The sequence below is a fragment of the Triturus cristatus genome, chromosome 1_1 (genome assembly GCF_964204655.1).
Source record: "Triturus cristatus chromosome 1_1, aTriCri1.1, whole genome shotgun sequence".
Classification (NCBI taxonomy): domain Eukaryota; kingdom Metazoa; phylum Chordata; class Amphibia; order Caudata; family Salamandridae; genus Triturus; species Triturus cristatus.
This window is the reverse complement of record NC_140579.1, coordinates 537,326,275-537,346,552: the sequence shown is the minus strand read 5'-3', so window position 1 is coordinate 537,346,552 and position 20,278 is coordinate 537,326,275.

Genomic DNA, 20,278 nt, shown 5'->3' with positions numbered 1-20,278 from the left:
GAACTGCCAAGCCATGTCTTCCCTGGACCGGAAACAAGCATCCTGGGACCAGTTTCGGGTTCATAACCCTCATCAGCCAGGCTATCTTGAATCCAGTGGCAAAGTGAGCAAGGAACCCACGTCTGGGTATACCCTGCCAACTAAGTGGGAACAAAGTGATACCAAAGGGGATGATGGACGGAGCGTTTGAGCAAATCAAACACTCACCCCCAGTCAACTGATCTGGGTTTAATCCATCATCATTCTTTAGCTCACTCCACCACCCCAGTTTGGACATGCCCATATGCAAATCAGTCTGACCCTGTGCCTCATGGGAACAGTCCAGCCCGAACTGCCAAGCCATGTCTTCCCTGGACTGGAAACAAGCATCCTGGGACCGGTTTCGGGTACATAACCCTCATCAGCCAGGCTATTTGGAATCTAGTGGCAAAGTGAGCAAGGGACCCACGTCTGGGCATACCCTGCCAACTTAGGGCGAACAAAGTGATACCAAAGGGGATGATGGACGGAGCGTTTGAGCAAATCAAACACTCACCCCCAGTCAACTGATCTGGGTTTAATCCATCATCATTCTTTAGCTCACTCCACCACCCCAGTTCAGACATGGCCATATGCAAATCAGTCTGACCCTGTGACTCATGGGAACAGTCCAGACCGAACTGCCAAGCCATGTCTTCCCTGGACCGGAAACAAGCATGCTGGGACCGGTTTCAGATTCGTAACCCTCATCAGCCAGGCTATCTTGAATCCAGGGGCAAAGTGAGCAAGGGACCCACGTCTGGGCATACCCTGCCAACTTAGGGCGAACAAAGTGATACCAAAGGGGATGAAGGACGGAGCGTTTGAGCAAATCAAACACTCACCTGAGTCAACGGATCTGGGTTTAATCCATCATCATTCTTTAGCTCACTCCATCACCCCAGTTCAGACATGGCCATATGCAAATCAGTCTGACCCTGTGACTCATGGGAACAGTCCAGACCGAACTGCCAAGCCATATCTTCCCTGGACCGGAAACAAGCATCCTGGGACCGGTTTCGGGTTCATAACCCTCATCAGCCAGGCTATCTTGAATCCAGTGGCAAAGTTAGCAAGGGACCCACATCTGGGCATACCCTGCCAACTTAGGTTGAATAAAGCGATATCAAAGGGGATGATGGATGGAGCGTTTGAGCAAATCAAACACTCACCCCCAGTCAACTTATCTGGGTTTAATCCATCATCATTCTTTAGCTCACTCCACCCCCCCAGTTCAGACATGGCCATATGCAAATCAGTCTGACCCTGTGCCTCATGGGAACAGTCCAGCCCGAACTGCCAAGCCATGTCTTCCCTGGGCCGGAAACAAGCATCCTGGGACCGGTTTCGGGTTCATAACCCTCATCAGCCAGGCTATCTTGAATCCAGTGGCAAAGTGAGCAAGGGACACACGTCTGGGCATACCCTGCCAACTTAGGGCGAACAAAGCGATACCAAAGGGGATGATGGATGGAGTGTTTGAGCAAATCAAACACTCGCCCGAGTCAACTGATCTGGGTTTAATCCATCATCATTCTTTAGCTCACTCCACCACCCCAGTTCAGACATGGCCATATGCAAATCAGTCTGACCCTGTGACTCATGGGAACAGTCCTGACCGAACTGCCAAGCCATGTCTTCCCTGGACCGGAAACAAGCATCCTGGGACCGGTTTCGGGTTCATAACCCTCATCAGCCAGGCTATCTTGAATCCAATGGCAAAGTTAGCAAGGGACCCACATCTGGGCATACACTGCCAACTTAGGGCGAATAAAGCGATACCAAAGGGGATAATGGACAGAGCGTTTGAGCAAATCAAACACTCACCCCCAGGCAACTGATCTGGGTTTAATCCGTCATCATTCTTTAGCTCACTCAAACCACCCTAGTTCAGAAATGGCCATTTGCAAATCAGTCTGACCCTGTGCCTCATGGGAACAGTCCAGCCCGAACTGCCAAGCCATGTCTTCCCTGGACCGGAAACAAGCATCCTGGGACCGGTTTCGGGTTCATAACCCTCATCAGCCAGGCTATCTTGAATCCAGTGGCAAAGTGAGCAAGGGACCCACGTCTGGGCATGCCCTGCCAACTTAGGGCGAACAAAGCGATACCAAAGGGGATGAAGGACGGAGTGTTTGAGAAAATCAATCACTCACCGAGTCAACTGATCTGGGTTTAATCCATCATCATTCTTTAGCTCACTCCACCACCCCAGTTCAGACATGGCCATATGCAAATCAGTCTGGGCCTGTGACTCATGGGAACAGTCCAGACTGAACTGCCAAGCCATGTCTTCCCTGGACCGGAAACAAGCATCATGTGACCGGTTTCGGGTTCATAACCCTCATCAGCCAGGCTATCTTGAATCCAATGGCAAAGTTAGCAAGGGACCCACATCTGGGCATACACTGCCAACTTAGGGCGAATAAAGCGATACCAAAGGGGATGATGGACGGAGCGTTTGTGCAAATCAAACACTCACCCCCAGTCAAATGATCTGGGTTTAATCCATCATCATTCTTTAGCTCACTCCACCACCCCAGTTCAGACATGGCCATATGCAAAAATCAGTCTGACCCTGTGCCTCATGGGAACAGTCCAGCCCGAACTGCCAAGCCATGTCTTCCCTCGACCGGAAACAAGCATCCTGGGACCAGTTTCGGGTTCATAACCCTCATCAGCCAGGCTATCTTGAATCCAGTGGCAAAGTGAGCAAGGAACCCACGTCTGGGTATACCCTGCCAACTAAGGGTGAACAAAGTGATACCAAAGGGGATGAAGGACGGAGCGTTTAAGCAAATCAAACACTCACCCCCAGTCAACTGATCTGGGTTTAATCCATCATCATTCTTTAGCTCACTCCACCACCCCAGTTTGGACATGGCCATATGCAAATCAGTCTGACCCTGTGCCTCATGGGAACAGTCCAGCCCGAACTGCCAAGCCATGTCTTCCCTGGACCGGAAACAAGCATCCTGGGACTGGTTTCAGGTACATAACCCTCATCAGCCAGGCTATTTGGAATCTAGTGGCAAAGTGAGCAAGGGACCCACGTCTGGGCATACCCTGCCAACTTAGGGCGAACAAAGGGATACCAAAGGGGATGATGGACGGAGCGTTTGAGCAAATCAAACACTCACCCCCAGTCAACTGATCTGGGTTTAATCCATCATCATTCTTTAGCTCACTCCACCACCCCGGTTCAGACATGGCCATATCCAAATCAGTCTTACCCTGTGACTCATGGGAACAGTCCAGACCGAACTGACAAGCCATGTCTTCCCTGGACCGGAAACAAGCATGCTGGGACCGGTTTCAGGTTCGTAACCCTCATCAGCCAGGCTATCTTGAATCCAGTGGCAAAGTTAGCAAGGGACCCACATCTGGGCATACCGTGCCAACTTAGGGCGAATAAAGCGATATCAAAGGGGATGATGGATGGAGCGTTTGAGCAAATCAAACACTCACCCCCAGTCAACTTATCTGGGTTTAATCCATCATCATTCTTTAGCTCACTCCACCCCCTCAGTTCAGACATGGCCATATACAAATCAGTCTGACCCTGTGCCTCATGGGAACAGTCCAGCCCGAACTGCCATGCCATGTCTTCACTGGACCAGAAACAAGCATCCTGGGACCGGTTTCGGGTTCATAACCCTCATCAGCCAGGCTATCTTGAATCCAGTGGCAAAGTGAGCTAGGGACCCACGTCTGGGCATAACCTGCCAACTTAGGGCGAACAAAGCGATACCAAAGGGGATAATGGACGGAGCGTTTGAGCAAATCAAACACTCACCCCCAGGCAACTGATCTGGGTTTAATCCATCATCATTCTTTAGCTCACTCCACCACCCCAGTTCAGACATGGCCATATGCAAATCAGTCTGACCCTGTGACTCATGGGAACAGTCCAGACCGAACTGCCAAGCCATGTCTTCCCTGGACCGGAAACAAGCATCCTTGGACCGGTTTTGGGTTCATAACCCTCATCAGCCAGGCTATCTTGAATCCAGTGGCAAAGTGAGCTAGGGACCCACGTCTGGGCATACCCTGCCAACTTAGGGCGAACAAAGCGATACCAAAGGGGATAATAGACGGAGCGTTTGAGCAAATCAAACACTCACCCCCAGGCAACTGATCTGGGTTTAATCCATCATCATTCTTTAGCTCACTCCACCACCCCAGTTCAGACATGGCCATTTGCAAATCAGTCTGACCCTGTGCCTCATGGGAACAGTCCAGCCCGAACTGCCAAGCCATGTCTTCCCTGGACCGGAAACAAGCATCCTGGGACCGGTTTCGGGTTCATAACCCTCATCAGCCAGGCTATATTGAATCCAGTGGCAAAGTGAGCAAGGGACCCACGTCTGGGCATACCCTGCCAACTTAGGGCGAACAAAGCGATACCAAAGGGGATGATGGACGGAGCGTTTCAGCAAATCAAACACTCACCCCCAGTCAACTGATCTGGGTTTAATCCATCATCATTCTTTAGCTCACTCCACCACCCCAGTTCAGACATGGCCATATACAAATCAGTCTGACCCTGTGCCGCATGGGAACAGTCCAGCCGGAACTGCCAAGCCATGTCTTCCCTGGACCGGAAACAAGCATCCTGGGACCGGTTTCGGGTTCATAACCCTCATCAGCCAGGCTATCTTGAATCCAGTGGCAAAGTGAGCAAGGGACCCACGTCTGGGCATACCCTGCCAACTTAGGGCTAACAAAGCGATACCAAAGGGGATGAAGGACGGAGCGTTTGAGCAAATCAAACACTCACCCGAGTCAACTGATCTGGGTTTAATCCATCATCATTCTTTAGCTCACTCCACCACCCCAGTTCAGACATGGCCATATGCAAATCAGTCTGACCCTGTGACTCATGGGAACAGTCCAGACCGAACTGCCAAGCCATGTCTTCCTTGGACCGGAAACAAGCATCCTGGGACCGGTTGTGGGTTCATAACCCTCATCAGCCAGGCTATCTTGAATCCAGTGGCAAAGTTAGCAAGGGACCCACATCTGGGCATACCCTGCCAACTTAGGGCGAATAAAGCGATACCAAAGGGGATGATGGATGGAGCAATTGAGCAAATCAAACACTCAGCCCCAGTTAACTGATCTGGGTTTAATCCATCATCATTCTTTAGCTCACTCCACCCCCCCAGTTCAGACATGGCCATATGCAAATCAGTCTGACCCTGTGCCTCATGGGAACAGTCCAGCCCGAACTGCCATGCCATGTCTTCCCTGGACCGGAAACAAGCATCCTGGGACCGGTTTCGGGTTCATAACCCTCATCAGCCAGGCTATCTTTAATCCAGGGACAAAGTGAGCAAGGGACCCACGTCTGGGCATACCCTGCCAACTTAGGGCAAACAAAGTGATTCCAAAGGGGAGGAAGGACGGAGCGTTTGAGCAAATCAAACACTCACCCGAGTCAACTGATCTGGGTTTAATCCATCATCATTCTTTAGCTCACTCCATCACCCCAGTTCAGACATGGCCATATGCAAATCAGTCTGACCCTGTGACTCATGGGAACAGTCCAGACCGAACTGCCAAGCCATATCTTCCCTGGACCGGAAACAAGCATCCTGGGACCGGTTTCGGGTTCATAACCCTCATCAGCCAGGCTATCTTGAATCCAGTAGCAAAGTTAGCAAGGGACCCACATCTGGGCATACCCTGCCAACTTAGGTCGAATAAAGCGATATCAAAGGTAATGATGGACGGAGCGTTTGAGCAAATCAAACACTCACCCCCAGTCAACTTATCTGGGTTTAATCCATCATCATTCTTTAGCTCACTCCACCACCCCAGTTCAGACATGGCCATAATCAAATCAGTCTGACCCTGTGCCTCTTGGGAACAGTCCAGCCTGAACTGCCAAGCCATGTCTTCCCTGGACCGGAAACAAGCATCCTGGGACCGGTTTCGGGTTCATAAACCTCATCAGCCAGGCTATCTTGAATCCAATGGCAAAGTTAGCAAGGGACCCACATCTGGGCATACACTGCCAACTTAGGGCGAATAAAGCGATACCAAAGGGGATAATGGACAGAGCGTTTGAGCAAATCAAACACTCACCCCCAGGCATCTGATCTGGGTTTAATTCGTCATCATTCTTTAGCTCACTCAAACCACCCCAGTTCAGAAATGGCCATTTGCAAATCAGTCTGACCCTGTCCCTCATGGGAACAGTCCAGCCCGAACTGCCAAGCCATGTCTTCCCTGGACCGGAAACAAGCATCCTGGGACCGGTTTCGGGTTCATAACCCTCATCAGCCAGGCTATCTTGAATCCAGTGGCAAAGTGAGCAAGGGACCCACGTCTAGGCATACCCTGCCAACTTAGGGCAAACAAAGCGATACCAAAGGGGATGAAGGACGGAGTGTTTGAGAAAATCAATCACTCACCGAGTCAACTGATCTGGGTTTAATCCATCATCATTCTTTAGCTCACTCCACCACCCCAGTTCAGACATGGCCATATGCAAATCAGTCTGACCCTGTGACTCATGGGAACAGTCCAGACCGAACTGCCAAGCCATGTCTTCCCTGGACTGGAAACAAGCATCCTAGGACCGGTTTCGGGTTCATAAACCTCATCAGCCAGGCTATCTTGAATCCAGTGGCAAAGTTAGCAAAGGACCCACATCTGGGCATACACTGCCAACTTAGGGCGAATAAAGCAATACCAAATGGGATGATGGATGGAGCGTTTGAGCAAATCAAACACTCACCCCCAGTCAACTAATCTGGGTTTAATCCATCATCATTCTTTAGCTCACTCCACCACCCCAGTTCAGACATGGCCATATGCAAATAAGTCTGACCCTGTGCCTCATGGGAACAGTCCAGCCCGAACTGCCATGCCTTGTCTTCACTGGACCAGAAACAAGCATACTGGGACCAGTTTCGGGTTCATAACCCTCATCAGCCAGGCTATCTTGAATCCAGTGGCAAAGTGAGCAAGGGACCCACGTCTGGGCATACCCTGCCAACTTAGGGCGAACAAAGTGATACCAAAGGGGATGATGTGTGGAAATATGGATTTTTCTGGTCAGTTATGTCCCCTATCTTGGACCCCAACGGTTCTATGTGCATATCACAAGTACATGTATGTTTCCTCCAGTTCCAGTTATGAAGACGCAAATACATGTGCGTCCAACGTCAACATGTCCTCTGTCAGATCCGCCATGAATGGGCCGGATACTCCATTCCTAAGTACGAAAGGCCACCGGCTTTATATGGTTCACTTATGCCATTTTACAGTCCAGGCAAGTAGGCCCTGATTCTGTCATCAAACTCTTTTTGCCTTCTGCCTCTGAAAGCTCCAGTCTGAGCCTGCATCTGTGACCATGAACTTTGTCTCATTCTCTGCGCGGCTCACGAAGCCTGACATCAGCCTATTCTCTGCCAAGAACTGTATTTCACCTTCGAATTATCTGCTTCCCCCTCAGCCGATGCATTCCTGCCTAGTAGCTTAAGTAAACATTCTTCCAGTCACCGAGCAAAAGGCCCGGCTTCTCTGCCCTTATGCAAGTAATTCATAGCCCTGTTACCATGGAATATTCCTACCCCCTCGCATTCAGTGTAGACACTTAGACGCTTGTACATGAACGCACAGTCAGTATAGAATAGATTCTGTCCGAGAGTCCTTCTTTTATGGATAACATAGTTCTTTAAACATAGGATGTTAGATATGATTTGGGATTAGGTTGACTTGACCCCCCAGACTTTTTGTCTCCACATGTAGAGTTAAATGTCAAGTCCCCTTCACCCCCTAGTTACACGTCAATTACACGTCATACTGCTGCGCGCGCATCTATGCCAAGTATTATCTTATAGATCCACCTATACATGACATCACAACCAATTATGTTCCTTTTTACTCTTTATTACACCCATTTCTGGTTACGCAGACAAATTGTCATTTTCCTTATCAATTGTTACGCCTACTGTATTCGCTTCATTGTAATGTATGTTCTATAAAAGCCATTTCATGTCAATAATGTATGTACTTCACTTCCTGAACCTCCGGGGTGATGGAACTTGAAGCATCCGATTATAATCGATTATTGGAATAAAGCCCATTCCGAAACTCTAATATCACGGATTCTGCCTCTCATTTTACTGAGCTATTTTATAATGTTTCTGTATCAAATTCAGTCCCGGTAAAGGAATTTTATTTACCACATGATGGCGCCCGAACAGGGACACTTTCTCATCTCACGCGCCGGCGGTGAGTTGCAGGCCCGGTCTCCTGCCACAGCTGGACGGACAATAACGCGTACCAGCAGGATTTCCTGTATCTCCCTCCGGTCAAGCGGGGGCGACTGAGACTGCGATCAACACCCAGACGAGGCGGTGAGAAGTGCGAAGTATCCCGACCAGAGCCTAGCTGAGAGAGCAAGATCCGAGGTATACAGAGGCCCACCAGTGTCTGAAGTCCCAAGTCAAGCCCAGTTTCCGACGAGTCGAGTCGAGTCCAGTCCGGTTCAAGTTCAAGTTACTGAGGCCTTCCGTTTCCGAAGCTACCCGGTGAGTACCATTACTGGGGAGGCATTTCTGACGTGCACATAGGTTGTGCCGGTCAAGACGGGTTTGGGTACACAAATCCGGTCTGCACTGTTTTAGCAGTGTATCTGTACTGTTTAGCAGTATATCAAGTATTCCGAAGTATCCAGTTATTGTCAAGAATTAAGCTTGGTGATTAGTTATGCAGACGATCATCATTGTTGTTTCAGTTAAAGGCTTAATGTTAAATGTTTAATGTGTTTAAAACGTCCTGTATAGTGTGGTATGAATGACTGTTCATTATTGTGCTTTTGTATTAAGTCTGTTCAAATTCAAGTATCAGGTCAGTTGGTCAAAATCAAGTATAAGGTCAGTTCTCAATATGCCGCTCTTCTCGAAATTAAGACAGATCACTACTAGAAAAGGGGTTCTCGAAGAAGCCGTTCCTATTCCTCCTAGGGACACTCCAGGGCACTTCATGTATCACAAACATGGCTTAGACGCTATATTATTTCTTGATTTATGGGTAGACTATACCAAGGGATTACCAGAAAGTCAGAGGTGGCCCACAGCGGGGACCTGGGATGCAGAGTGCATCATGAAAGTCGAGGAAGAGTTATGGAAAAGGAAAGTCAGACAGTCACAGAAAGACGCCGTTGAGTTATGGCGTAAAGAATCTCATAGACGTACAGAAAAAGCACGTAGACAGGAAGAAAGGAATAAAGAAAGTTCAAATAAAGTTCAAGGAAATCTATTAATTGAGGAAGGTATCCGAGTGAAATCAGAACAAGTAGACAGACAAAGAAATGCCCTTATGAATGGTATGTATCCCCTTCTGGCCGAAGGATTACCTAAGGCTACTCCAGAGATACCGAAAGACTTGCCACCCCCATTATTCCCAATCAAGGTACATCCTAAGGGGCATCCTAGAACCGCAGAAGATGTTTTTCTTTCCTCATATTTAGATGACGCAGCTCCCGAGTATGCTAATTCTGCCCCACATAGACCGCATATCAGGGAGGTCTCACGCCAAGATCCAGCACCCGTATCCCTACAGCAACAAGTCGAGTCACAAGTTCCGGCAAGCACATCTGTTTCTGTATCTGTTCCTACAGCTACTTCTATAGCTGTGTCCACACCTATAGTTGCTGTGTCACGTTCGACGAATCCTTTCACACCCGACGCCCCAGATGGGGCCACGGGAGGTGCTACCAATATTTTTTCCACGCCACCTAGAATAAATAAACTTACTTTTCAAGAGTCAGCGCATTCACGTACACCCAAATTTGTAAGTGCTCGTGCACTTAAAGAACTTCTCGTAGATTGTAGATATGACCCGGTGCCCGGTATAGAGGACGAAATGACCTTGGCCTCATTGCGTATCAGACGAGCCGCAGTATATTTAGCGAAGTTACCAGGAATGACTGCGCATCTAGACGAAATATATCATTTTGTCCAAACAGGGCGAGATCCAGAATGTATTTACAGAGCTATGGAATACCAGAAAGTAGAGATACAGGGGGAACTGTTACGTTTCCTCATAAACTGTGTGATCAGAAATGTAGACCGACCGGGGGTAGACCCGGAAGCAATGAAAATTCTTACAAGATGGAGCCAGAATATATCAGAAGGGAGACATGATAAACAAAATTGTATAATAGCCATGAGCCGAAAGATCCGTAAAGAAATAGAACGCCTACACAAAGAAAGATTAGAGGCAGACGAGTTCGAACAAAGCGAGGAAGAAGGGTCAGGACTGCCCGCAGGACAGTCGGACACCATAGCCTATGTAGGTAGAGGAAGATCTTGTAATAGGAATCAGACTAGATGTCATACTGACTCAATACATCCGATATGTCCAGATAATAACAGGAATTTTCAAATACCTATAATTAATATAAGGTCTAACGAGCATTCGTTCCAAACCGCCGACAGACTACTTCAAGAACGAAGGGGTTATCATTTTCTCGATTCTATGGACGAACAAGATTTAGCTAGGGCAGCTGTCCATTGGGTGGACAGTCCCGGAAAATATAGTGATGATACAGTAGTACGCACATTTTTGAATCTTACCCCAGATGAACAGAGGTTAGCTGGGATTTATATGATTCAACAACTCATTATACTATATCGGAGTCAGCATTCGGACCCTGGTCCCTTACCTGACATACTGACTGAATTGCTTATGAATAAATGGAGAGGTCCAGGTACTAAATTAATTAAAGAAATTCTAGAATCAAGAAAGCAGTATATTCTTTTTGTATGTTCAGAGCATGTTTCATTGCCCGTCAAGGAAAGAACCACGTATCACATGGATAGACAGAATCCTTTACGAGAGGTGCACCCAATAAGAGGCGAGGACAACGAGTTTAAACGCGTATTTGTATATACGCCCATATCAAAAATAGAATTGTTACAAATGAAGAAAGTGGTACCCAGTCATGACAAAGACCCAGCGGGTTTTCACCGAGAAATTAAAGACATGTTACTCATGGGAGAGTATACCTATCCCGACATTATGACAATATTAAAGGTGTTGATGCCTGCTGGCATTTATGAAAAACTCAAGGAAAAAGAGTGGGAGGTAGGTGACCAAAAGATAGAATGGTCAGTGTTAGAAGCGGAAGAAAAGGCCCGAACTGCAGGAGCAGGACTTGGGGATAAAACTAAAGCATTACCAGGTTTATTAGTACAGGTACTGCCACGTCTATTAACTACGAAAAAGGAAGATTGGGGAACGATTTCAGCCTGTAAGCAGAAGCAAGATGAAGACACTAGTGATTACTATGCCCGATTTGAAAAATGTTTTGGTATAAATAGTGGCATAAAAGCAAGTAGCGAATCATACCCGCATCTGTTTGTAACAAAGTTAGTGGAAAATGCCCTGCCCCCAGTAAAGAATAGAGTATTAAAATTCGAAAGTACCTGGCAAGGTAACACTCCATCACAAATGTTACAAATGTTACAGTACCATCACAATAGAATTAGAGAAGAACAAGAACATGAACACAGACGCATGAAAGACACGAAAATGAAAATGCTAGTTTCCCAGACTGTTCCAGCTGAAGGACATAAAAAGGGTATGACACATTCCGATTCAGCAGGACCTGTAAAAGGGACATGCAATTATTGTAAAAAGCCAGGCCATTACGTACACGATTGTCCAGTTTTAAAACATAATATCGCCATAGGTAAAACACAAGAAAGATCACGGCCACTCAGACAAGATCAGAATGAACAAGGAGCTATGCAGCATGCCCAGGCCATGCCAGCCGCACAACAGCCAATACAGTTTGTGCCAGCTGCACCACCGTTGCCTGCTGCTGCCACACAGACAACAACACGACAAATGTATCAGACCGCGCAGTATGAATATCCTGAGTATCAGCGTTACGCATGAACAAGCCTAGAGAGGGAAGTTGACTTACCCCTTATTGAAATCCCAGTAGACCAAGAAGGACCTTATGTACATAGTGAATTATTAGGCCAAGATAGAAAATTTCTACTCGATACAGGGGCAAGTCGAACGACCATAAAACGTAGTGAAGTTCCAGGGGCACCCCTCTCAGACTCTCAGAATATTTCCCTTGGTTTTTCAGGAAAACCTATTGTTAATGAAGTGTCACAACCTCTGCCACTTACGATAGGACCTCTGACCCGAACTACAGATTTATTGCTTACTAAATCATGTCCAGAAAATCTGTTAGGAATTAAAACCTTGAAAGCTCTAGGAGCCATAATATGTTGTTCTCCGGAAGGTGTAAGGTTGTTTTTGCGTGATTTTAAAGGTCACTATGTGTCTAGAGACATGGATCCCCGACTGCAGATTTTACCTACACGTCTATGGGCACAAGGCCCTACTGATGTTGGATGCATGAATATCACACCATATCGAGTCACATTAAAGGCAGGAGTGGTGCTACCACGAATGCGACAATACAAGTTACCACCAGATGCTGTAGTGGCTTTACTACAAATCATTGACGAGCTCATTGCCCAAGGAGTAGTTGTGGAAACAGACTCCAATATATGTAATTCACCGATAATACCGATTCTTAAACGAACAGATCCGAAGGCCCCGCCAGTATATCGATTGGTTATTGATCTGCGCGAATTAAACAAGTGCATTGTGCCACAATTTCCTGTGGTCCCAGATATCTCGTCATTACTGACAGCCATGGATTCCGAAGCAACATTCTTTACTGTAATTGATCTCAAGAATGCCTTTTTCAGCGTCCCAATAGATCCGGAAAGCCAATATTTGTTCGGATTTAGTTTAAATGGACGTAGCTTTAAATTCTCACGCGCACCTCAAGGATTTACAGAAAGCCCCAGCATCTATAGCCAAGCACTGAAACGAGAACTAGATAGTATCCACATGCCAGTTAACACTGCTCTGCTCCAATACGTCGATGATTTGCTGATCACCGCAAGAAGCGAACCAGAATGTGAAAAAGCATCACTGACAGTTTTAAAATTTCTAGCCGAAAAGGGGCACAAGGTGTCCCCTTCTAAGCTGCAATTCTGTGTCCAGCGAGTTGTTTATCTTGGACACTCGCTGTCCAAGGAGGGAAGGCAGCTTACACCAGATCGCATCCAGCTAATTGCTAATATGCCAATACCCAAGACACAAAAGGAGGTACGAGCTTTCATAGGCCTCACTTCATATTGTAGGCAGTGGATCCCTCAGTATGCATTTCTAGCAAAACCACTCATTCAGTTAACCACACAGGAGGCAGCCACGTCGACTGTTCTCCCTTGGACTCAAGAACATACACAAGCTTTTGAAAGCCTAAAGAAAGCTTTATGCCAAGCACCTGTTTTAGCAACACCATGTTACAGAAAACAGTTTACACTCTTTGTTACAGAACGCGAAGGTACTGCCTTGTCAGTACTCACACAGGATCAAGCAGGAGCACACAAACCATGTGCTTATTTTTCTAGTACATTAGATCCCGTAGCTCAGGCTTTGCCTACATGCCTGAAATCAGTAGCAGCGACAGCCTTAGCAATCAGACAAAGCGATGCTATAGTGTTAGGACATCCATTGACAGTTCAAGTACCACACGCAGTAGAGGTTCTTGTAAATAGAACGCAAACACAACACTTGACTATAGCGCGACTTACAGGATACGAACTTACATTGTTTCAGCCACACATAGAAATCAGACGCTGTAACACATTGAATCCTGCCACACTTTTGCCAGTAACCGGAACAGACCCACTAGCCCATGACTGTATTGAAGTTATTACTGTAACGACAAAACCCAGACAAGACTTGACCGATGTTCCATTGTCCGATCCAGACCTGACGTTGTATGTAGATGGTTCATGTATGAGAACAAGTACAGGAGAATTAGTGGCCGCTTACGCAGTCACAACAGATACTGAAGTCATTGAAACTAATCGTATAAATACTTTGTCAGCTCAAGCCGCAGAGCTCATCGCTCTGACACAAGCCTGTATTCAAGCCACGAATAAAAAAGTCAACATATACACTGATTCACGTTATGCATTCGGAGTTGTACATGACTTCGGCGTGCTGTGGCGAGAGAGAGGTTATTTAACTTCCCACGGTGCCCACATTCAGCACGGACCCCTCATTCATGCCTTATTAGATGCAATACATCTACCCACTGCAATATCAATTATGAAATGTAAGGCTCATACGAAAGTTACTGATATCATTTCTCAAGGCAATGATCTAGCCGACAGAACAGCTAAACAGACGGCTCAAACTCAAACCCCCGACATGACAAAGACAATAGTCCCGACACCGACACATTGTATGACAGTTAAAGATCCTACTCTTGACGTGATTGACATACAGACACATGCTACACCAGACAAAATAAAGAAATGGACTGAATTAGGAGGGATCCAAACAGACCAAGGATGGATGATGAAGGAAAAGTCTGTATGGTTCCTTCCTGATTCAATGGTCCAAGTTATAATTAACACTATACATAGTCCAGCACATCTAGGAGAAAAAGCTATGCTAGACAGCATTCAACACATTTGGTTTAATAAACATTTACGAGCAGCAGCCAAACAAAAGGTCCGTACCTGTATGATCTGTTGCCAGTTTAACCCAGGAAAAAGCGTTCCCGTAGAACAGGGTGGATTTCATCCTCCTAATAATCCTTTTGAAGTACTCCAGATGGACTATATCCAGATGGAACGATGTCGAGGATTCAAATATGTTCTCGTAGTTGTCTGCGCTCTGTCCCGTTGGACAGAGGCGTACCCGGTTTCAGATTACACTGCCCCGACTACTGCCAAACAGTTGGTTCGAGAATTCTTCCCACGATACGGTTTACCACGTGTTGTTCACTCAGATAACGGCCAGCCGTTCTCATCCGAATTAATGAAACACGTTTCACTTCTGTTAGGTTATCAGTGGAAATTCCACTGTGTCCGACACCCCGAAGCAGCAGGTCTCGTAGAAAGACATAACCAGATACTGAAAATCAGAATGTCCAAAATATGCAGAGAAAAAGGTGTCGACTGGGTAGTAGCGTTACCCGTTGCACTCTTTTACATGAGAATAGTAGCACACTCACGAACAGGGCTATCCCCGTATGAGGTGATCTTCGGTAGACCACCAAATATGTGGGGGACGCCTATACCACGAAAAATAACTGATGTTGACTGTAATATGCTGACAGATTACTTGGCTTCCTTGATGTCTGCACTACAATCTTGTCGTTCACAGGTAGCTGCAGCCTTTCCTGACAACACTGAGGTGAAACCCCATGACGTAGTTCCGGGGGATCTCGTCTTTGTGAGGAATTTCGACCGAAAGACTCAGCTGGAGCCCAGGTGGAAAGCACCCAAGTTGGTCCTGCTGACCACAAGGACAGCCGTGAAGATCGAGGGCCGCAAGGGCTGGATTCATTCAAGTCATATCAAGAAATTTCATGGACTATCCTCGGATATAGACATTGTGCCCTGCACTCCCTCACAGACTGATTCAAAACTTCCTTTGGTTGAAAAGACTGAAACAGAACTTTACAAAGTTAAGTTGAGGCCTAGAACGTCAGACGGTTTGATTGTTTAAGTCCTCTCCTAGGTGAAGCGGTTGAATCTGTCTCTGACATGTATCCTCTAGACCTGAATCATGGACAGTCGCGAAAAATGATGAAACGACAGGCGTATTGTAAATCACTGCGTAGCCACTGCATAATGACATTATTAATTTTGTTTTTATTGAGTCTTTTAATAATTGTTACAAGTATGTTGTTGCACATATATTACCCTATTTCTAGACATGTTTATAATATTGCTGCTGAACATTCTTTTAGTGACTTACCTCCACATGAATTGTCTTATAGACTTGCGCTGCGCAATAACACTTTCATTAGTATGTTACATCATTCCCATCAGACTAGTAATGCCACCAATTGTTGGGTGTGTGGCCGGCTCCCTCCCTATCAGAATTATGAAGGAGTCCTGCCATTCTTTCCACACCCATTTACACACAATGGCTCCTGTGGAGCATGGTTTAGTTTATTCAATTCCATAGACTCAGACACAGCAGCTTACCAAGATCATTGGGTATGGGGAAACCTGAACCTAGTTTTACTCAAGGTCTGCTACCCTGACAAGGAGGGTCGCCCCAAAAGAACAGGAACTGATCTAGAAAATGAAGTATATGGATTAGGAAATTTTACACCTAATCTCATGATTCTAAATGTCGTATCCGAAATTGAACTAGTCTTACCCACCATGTCAGTATTCCCAGCGAAGGGTGAATTATGTGTAAGAAAAGTTGGTTCCATACATATGGGCCATAGTAAATGCACCACTACAGTAGAATTCAGTGATCAAGGCAAATCTTCATTTAGAGCTTCTCGACATTCCTACTTTGTATGTGGTCAGACTGCATATATGCGTTTACCTCTAGACTGGGATGGTACCTGCTACATTGCATTCCTTTTGCCACCTGTTTTCCTAGCTCCTCCTGATTATTACAGAAATATTCATTTAGTACACAACAGAGAGCGGAGAGATCTCCCCATTGTCGATTACACTGAGACGGCATGGGACAAGTATGTAGATTTTAATAAAGGCATCTTTCCCTACATAGGTACCGTTACTAATAGTAAGCTGATACGTAGATTAACTAGAACCCTTGAAGCAGTAGTGAATGAGACTATTTCCGCCTTAGGCAATTTAACAGAAGAGCAGTCTGCTATGCGGATTGTTGTGCTTCAAAACCGTCTTGTCCTTGACGTCATCCTGGCTGATAGGGGCGGAGCTTGTAGGGTCATCGGATCAAGCTGCTGCGTATTCATACCAGAGAATTCGCCATCTGTATATAAAGCTATAACTCGCCTTCATAAGATTGTAAGCCAGATACACCAGAACCCAGGCACTTGGACTTGGTCCAGTTGGTTTTGGAATGTGATATCAGCCTGGGGATGGAGAGTTTTATCCTTCCTAGGTATTGGCCTTCTCCTACTATTCAGTTGCTGTCTATGTCTACAATGTGGACCAGCGATCTGTGGTCTGTGTACCACATCGTGTATTCCACCACCAAGATTTCATTCGTCACGGAAGAAGAAAGAAGAACAAATGATGCTATATGAACAGATCAATGGATTGATGAAGATTGATATCTCTTGAAGGGCAAGTAGGGGACAAGGAGGGAATGTGGAAATATGGATTTTTCTGGTCAGTTATGTCCCCTATCTTGGACCCCAACGGTTCTATGTGCATATCACAAGTACATGTATGTTTCCTCCAGTTCCAGTTATGAAGACGCAAATACATGTGCGTCCTACGTCAACATGTCCTCTGTCAGATCCGCCATGAATGGGCCGGATACTCCATTCCTAAGTACGAAAGGCCACCGGCTTTATATGGTTCACTTATGCCATTTTACAGTCCAGGCAAGTAGGCCCTGATTCTGTCATCAAACTCTTTTTGCCTTCTGCCTCTGAAAGCTCCAATCTGAGCCTGCATCTGTGACCATGAACTTTGTCTCATTCTCTGCGCGGCTCACGAAGCCTGACATCAGCCTATTCTCTGCCAAGAACTGTATTTCACCTTCGAATTATCTGCTTCCCCCTCAGCCGATGCATTCCTGCCTAGTAGCTTAAGTAAACATTCTTCCAGTCACCGAGCAAACGGCCCGGCTTCTCTGCCCTTATGCAAGTAATTCATAGCCCTGTTACCATGGAATATTCCTACCCCCTCGCATTCAGTGTAGACACTTAGACGCTTGTACATGAACGCACAGTCAGTATAGAATAGATTCTGTCCGAGAGTCCTTCTTTTATGGATAACATAGTTCTTTAAACATAGGATGTTAGATATGATTTGAGATTAGGTTGACTTGACCCCCCAGACTTTTTGTCTCCACATGTAGAGTTAAATGTCAAGTCCCCTTCACCCCCTAGTTACACGTCAATTACACGTCATACTGCTGCGCGCGCATCTATGCCAAGTATTATCTTATAGATCCACCTATACATGACATCACAACCAATTATGTTCCTTTTTACTCTTTATTACACCCATTTCTGGTTACGCAGACAAATTGTCATTTTCCTTATCAATTGTTACGCCTACTGTATTCGCTTCATTGTAATGTATGTTCTATAAAAGCCATTTCATGTCAATAATGTATGTACTTCACTTCCTGAACCTCCGGGGTGATGGAACTTGAAGCATCCGATTATAATCGATTATTGGAATAAAGCCCATTCCGAAACTCTAATATCACGGATTCTGCCTCTCATTTTACTGAGCTATTTTATAATGTTTCTGTATCAAATTCAGTCCCGGTAAAGGAATTTTATTTACCACAGATGGACGGAGCGTTTGAGCAAATCAAACACTCACCCCCAGTCAACTGATCTGGGTTTAATCCATCATCATTCTTTAGCTCACTCCACCACCCCAGTTCAGAAATGGCCATATGCAAATCAGTCTTACCCTGTGACTGTCATGGGAACAGTCCAGACCGAAATGCCAAGCCATGTCTTTCCTGGACCGGAAACAAGCATGCTGGGACCGGTTTCAGGTTCGTAACCCTCATCAGCCAGGCTATCTTGAATCCAGTGGCAAAGTTAGCAAGGGACCCACATCTGGGCATAACGTGCCATCTTAGGGCGAATAAAGCGATATCAAAGGGGATGATGGATGGAGCGTTTGAGCAAATCAAACACTCACCCCCAGTCAACTTATCTGGGTTTAATCCATCATCATTCTTTAGCTCATTCCACCCCCTCAGTTCAGACATGTCCATATGCAAATCAGTCTGACCCTGTGCCTCATGGGAACAGTCCAGCCCGAACTGCCATGCCATGTCTTCACTGGACCAGAAACAAGCACCCTGGGACCGGTTTCGGGTTAATAACCCTCATCAGCCAGGCTATCTTGAATCCAGTGGCAAAGTGAGCTAGGGACCCACGTCTGGGCATAACCTGCCAACTTAGGGAGAACAAAGCGATACCAAAGGGGATAATGGACGGAGCGTTTGAGCAAATCAAACACTCTCCCCCAGGCTACTGATCTGGGTTTAATCCATCATCATTCTTTAGCTCACTCCACCACCCCAGTTCAGACATGGCCATATGCAAATCAGTCCGACCCTGTGCCTCATGGGAACAGTCCAGCCCGAACTGCCATGCCATGTCTTCCCTGGACCGGAAACAAGCATCCTGGGAACGGTTTCGGGTTCATAACCCTCATCAGCCAGGCTATCTTTAATCCAGGGGCAAAGTGAGCAAGGGACCCACGTCTGGGCATACCCTGCCAACTTAGGGCGAACAAAGTGATGTCAAAGGGGATGAAGGACGGAGCGTTTGAGCAAATCAAACACTCACCCGAGTCAACTGATCTGGGTTTAATCCATCATCATTCTTTAGCTCACTCCATCACCCCAGTTCAGACATGGCCATATGCAAATCAGTCTGACCCTGTGACTCATGGGAACAGTCCAGACCGAACTGCCAAGCCATATCTTCCCTGGACCGGAAACAAGCATCCTGGGACCGGTTTCGGGTTCATAACCCTCATCAGCCAGGCTATCTTGAATCCAGTGGCAAAGTTAGCAAGGGACCCACATCTGGGCATACCCTGCCAACTTAGGTCGAATAAAGCGATATCAAAGGGGATGATGGATGGAGCGTTTGAGCAAATCAAACACTCACCCCCAGTCAACTTATCTGGGTTTAATCCATCATCATTCTTTAGCTCACTCCACCCCCCAGTTCAGACATGGCCACATGCAAATCAGTCTGACCCTGTGCCTCATGGGAACAGTCCAGCCCGAACTGCCAAGCCATGTCTTCCCTGGGCCGGAAACAAGCATCCTGGGACCGGTTTCGGGTTCATAACCCTCATCAGCCAGGCTATCTTGAATCCAGTGGCAAAGTGAGCAAGGGACACACGTCTGGGCATACCCTGCCAACTTAGGGCGAACAAAGCGATACCAAAGGGGATGATGGACGGAGTGTTTGAGCAAATCAAAGACTCGCCCGAGTCAACTGATCTGGGTTTAATCCATCATCATTCTTTAGCTCACTCCACCACCCCAGTTCTGACATGGCCATATGCAAATCAGTCTGACCCTGTGACTCATGGGAACAGTCCTGACCGAACTGCCAAGCCATGTCTTCCCTGGACCGGAAACAAGCATCCTGGGACCGGTTTCGGGTTCATAAACCTCATCAGCCAGGCTATCTTGAATCCAATGGCAAAGTTAGCAAGGGACCCACATCTGGGCA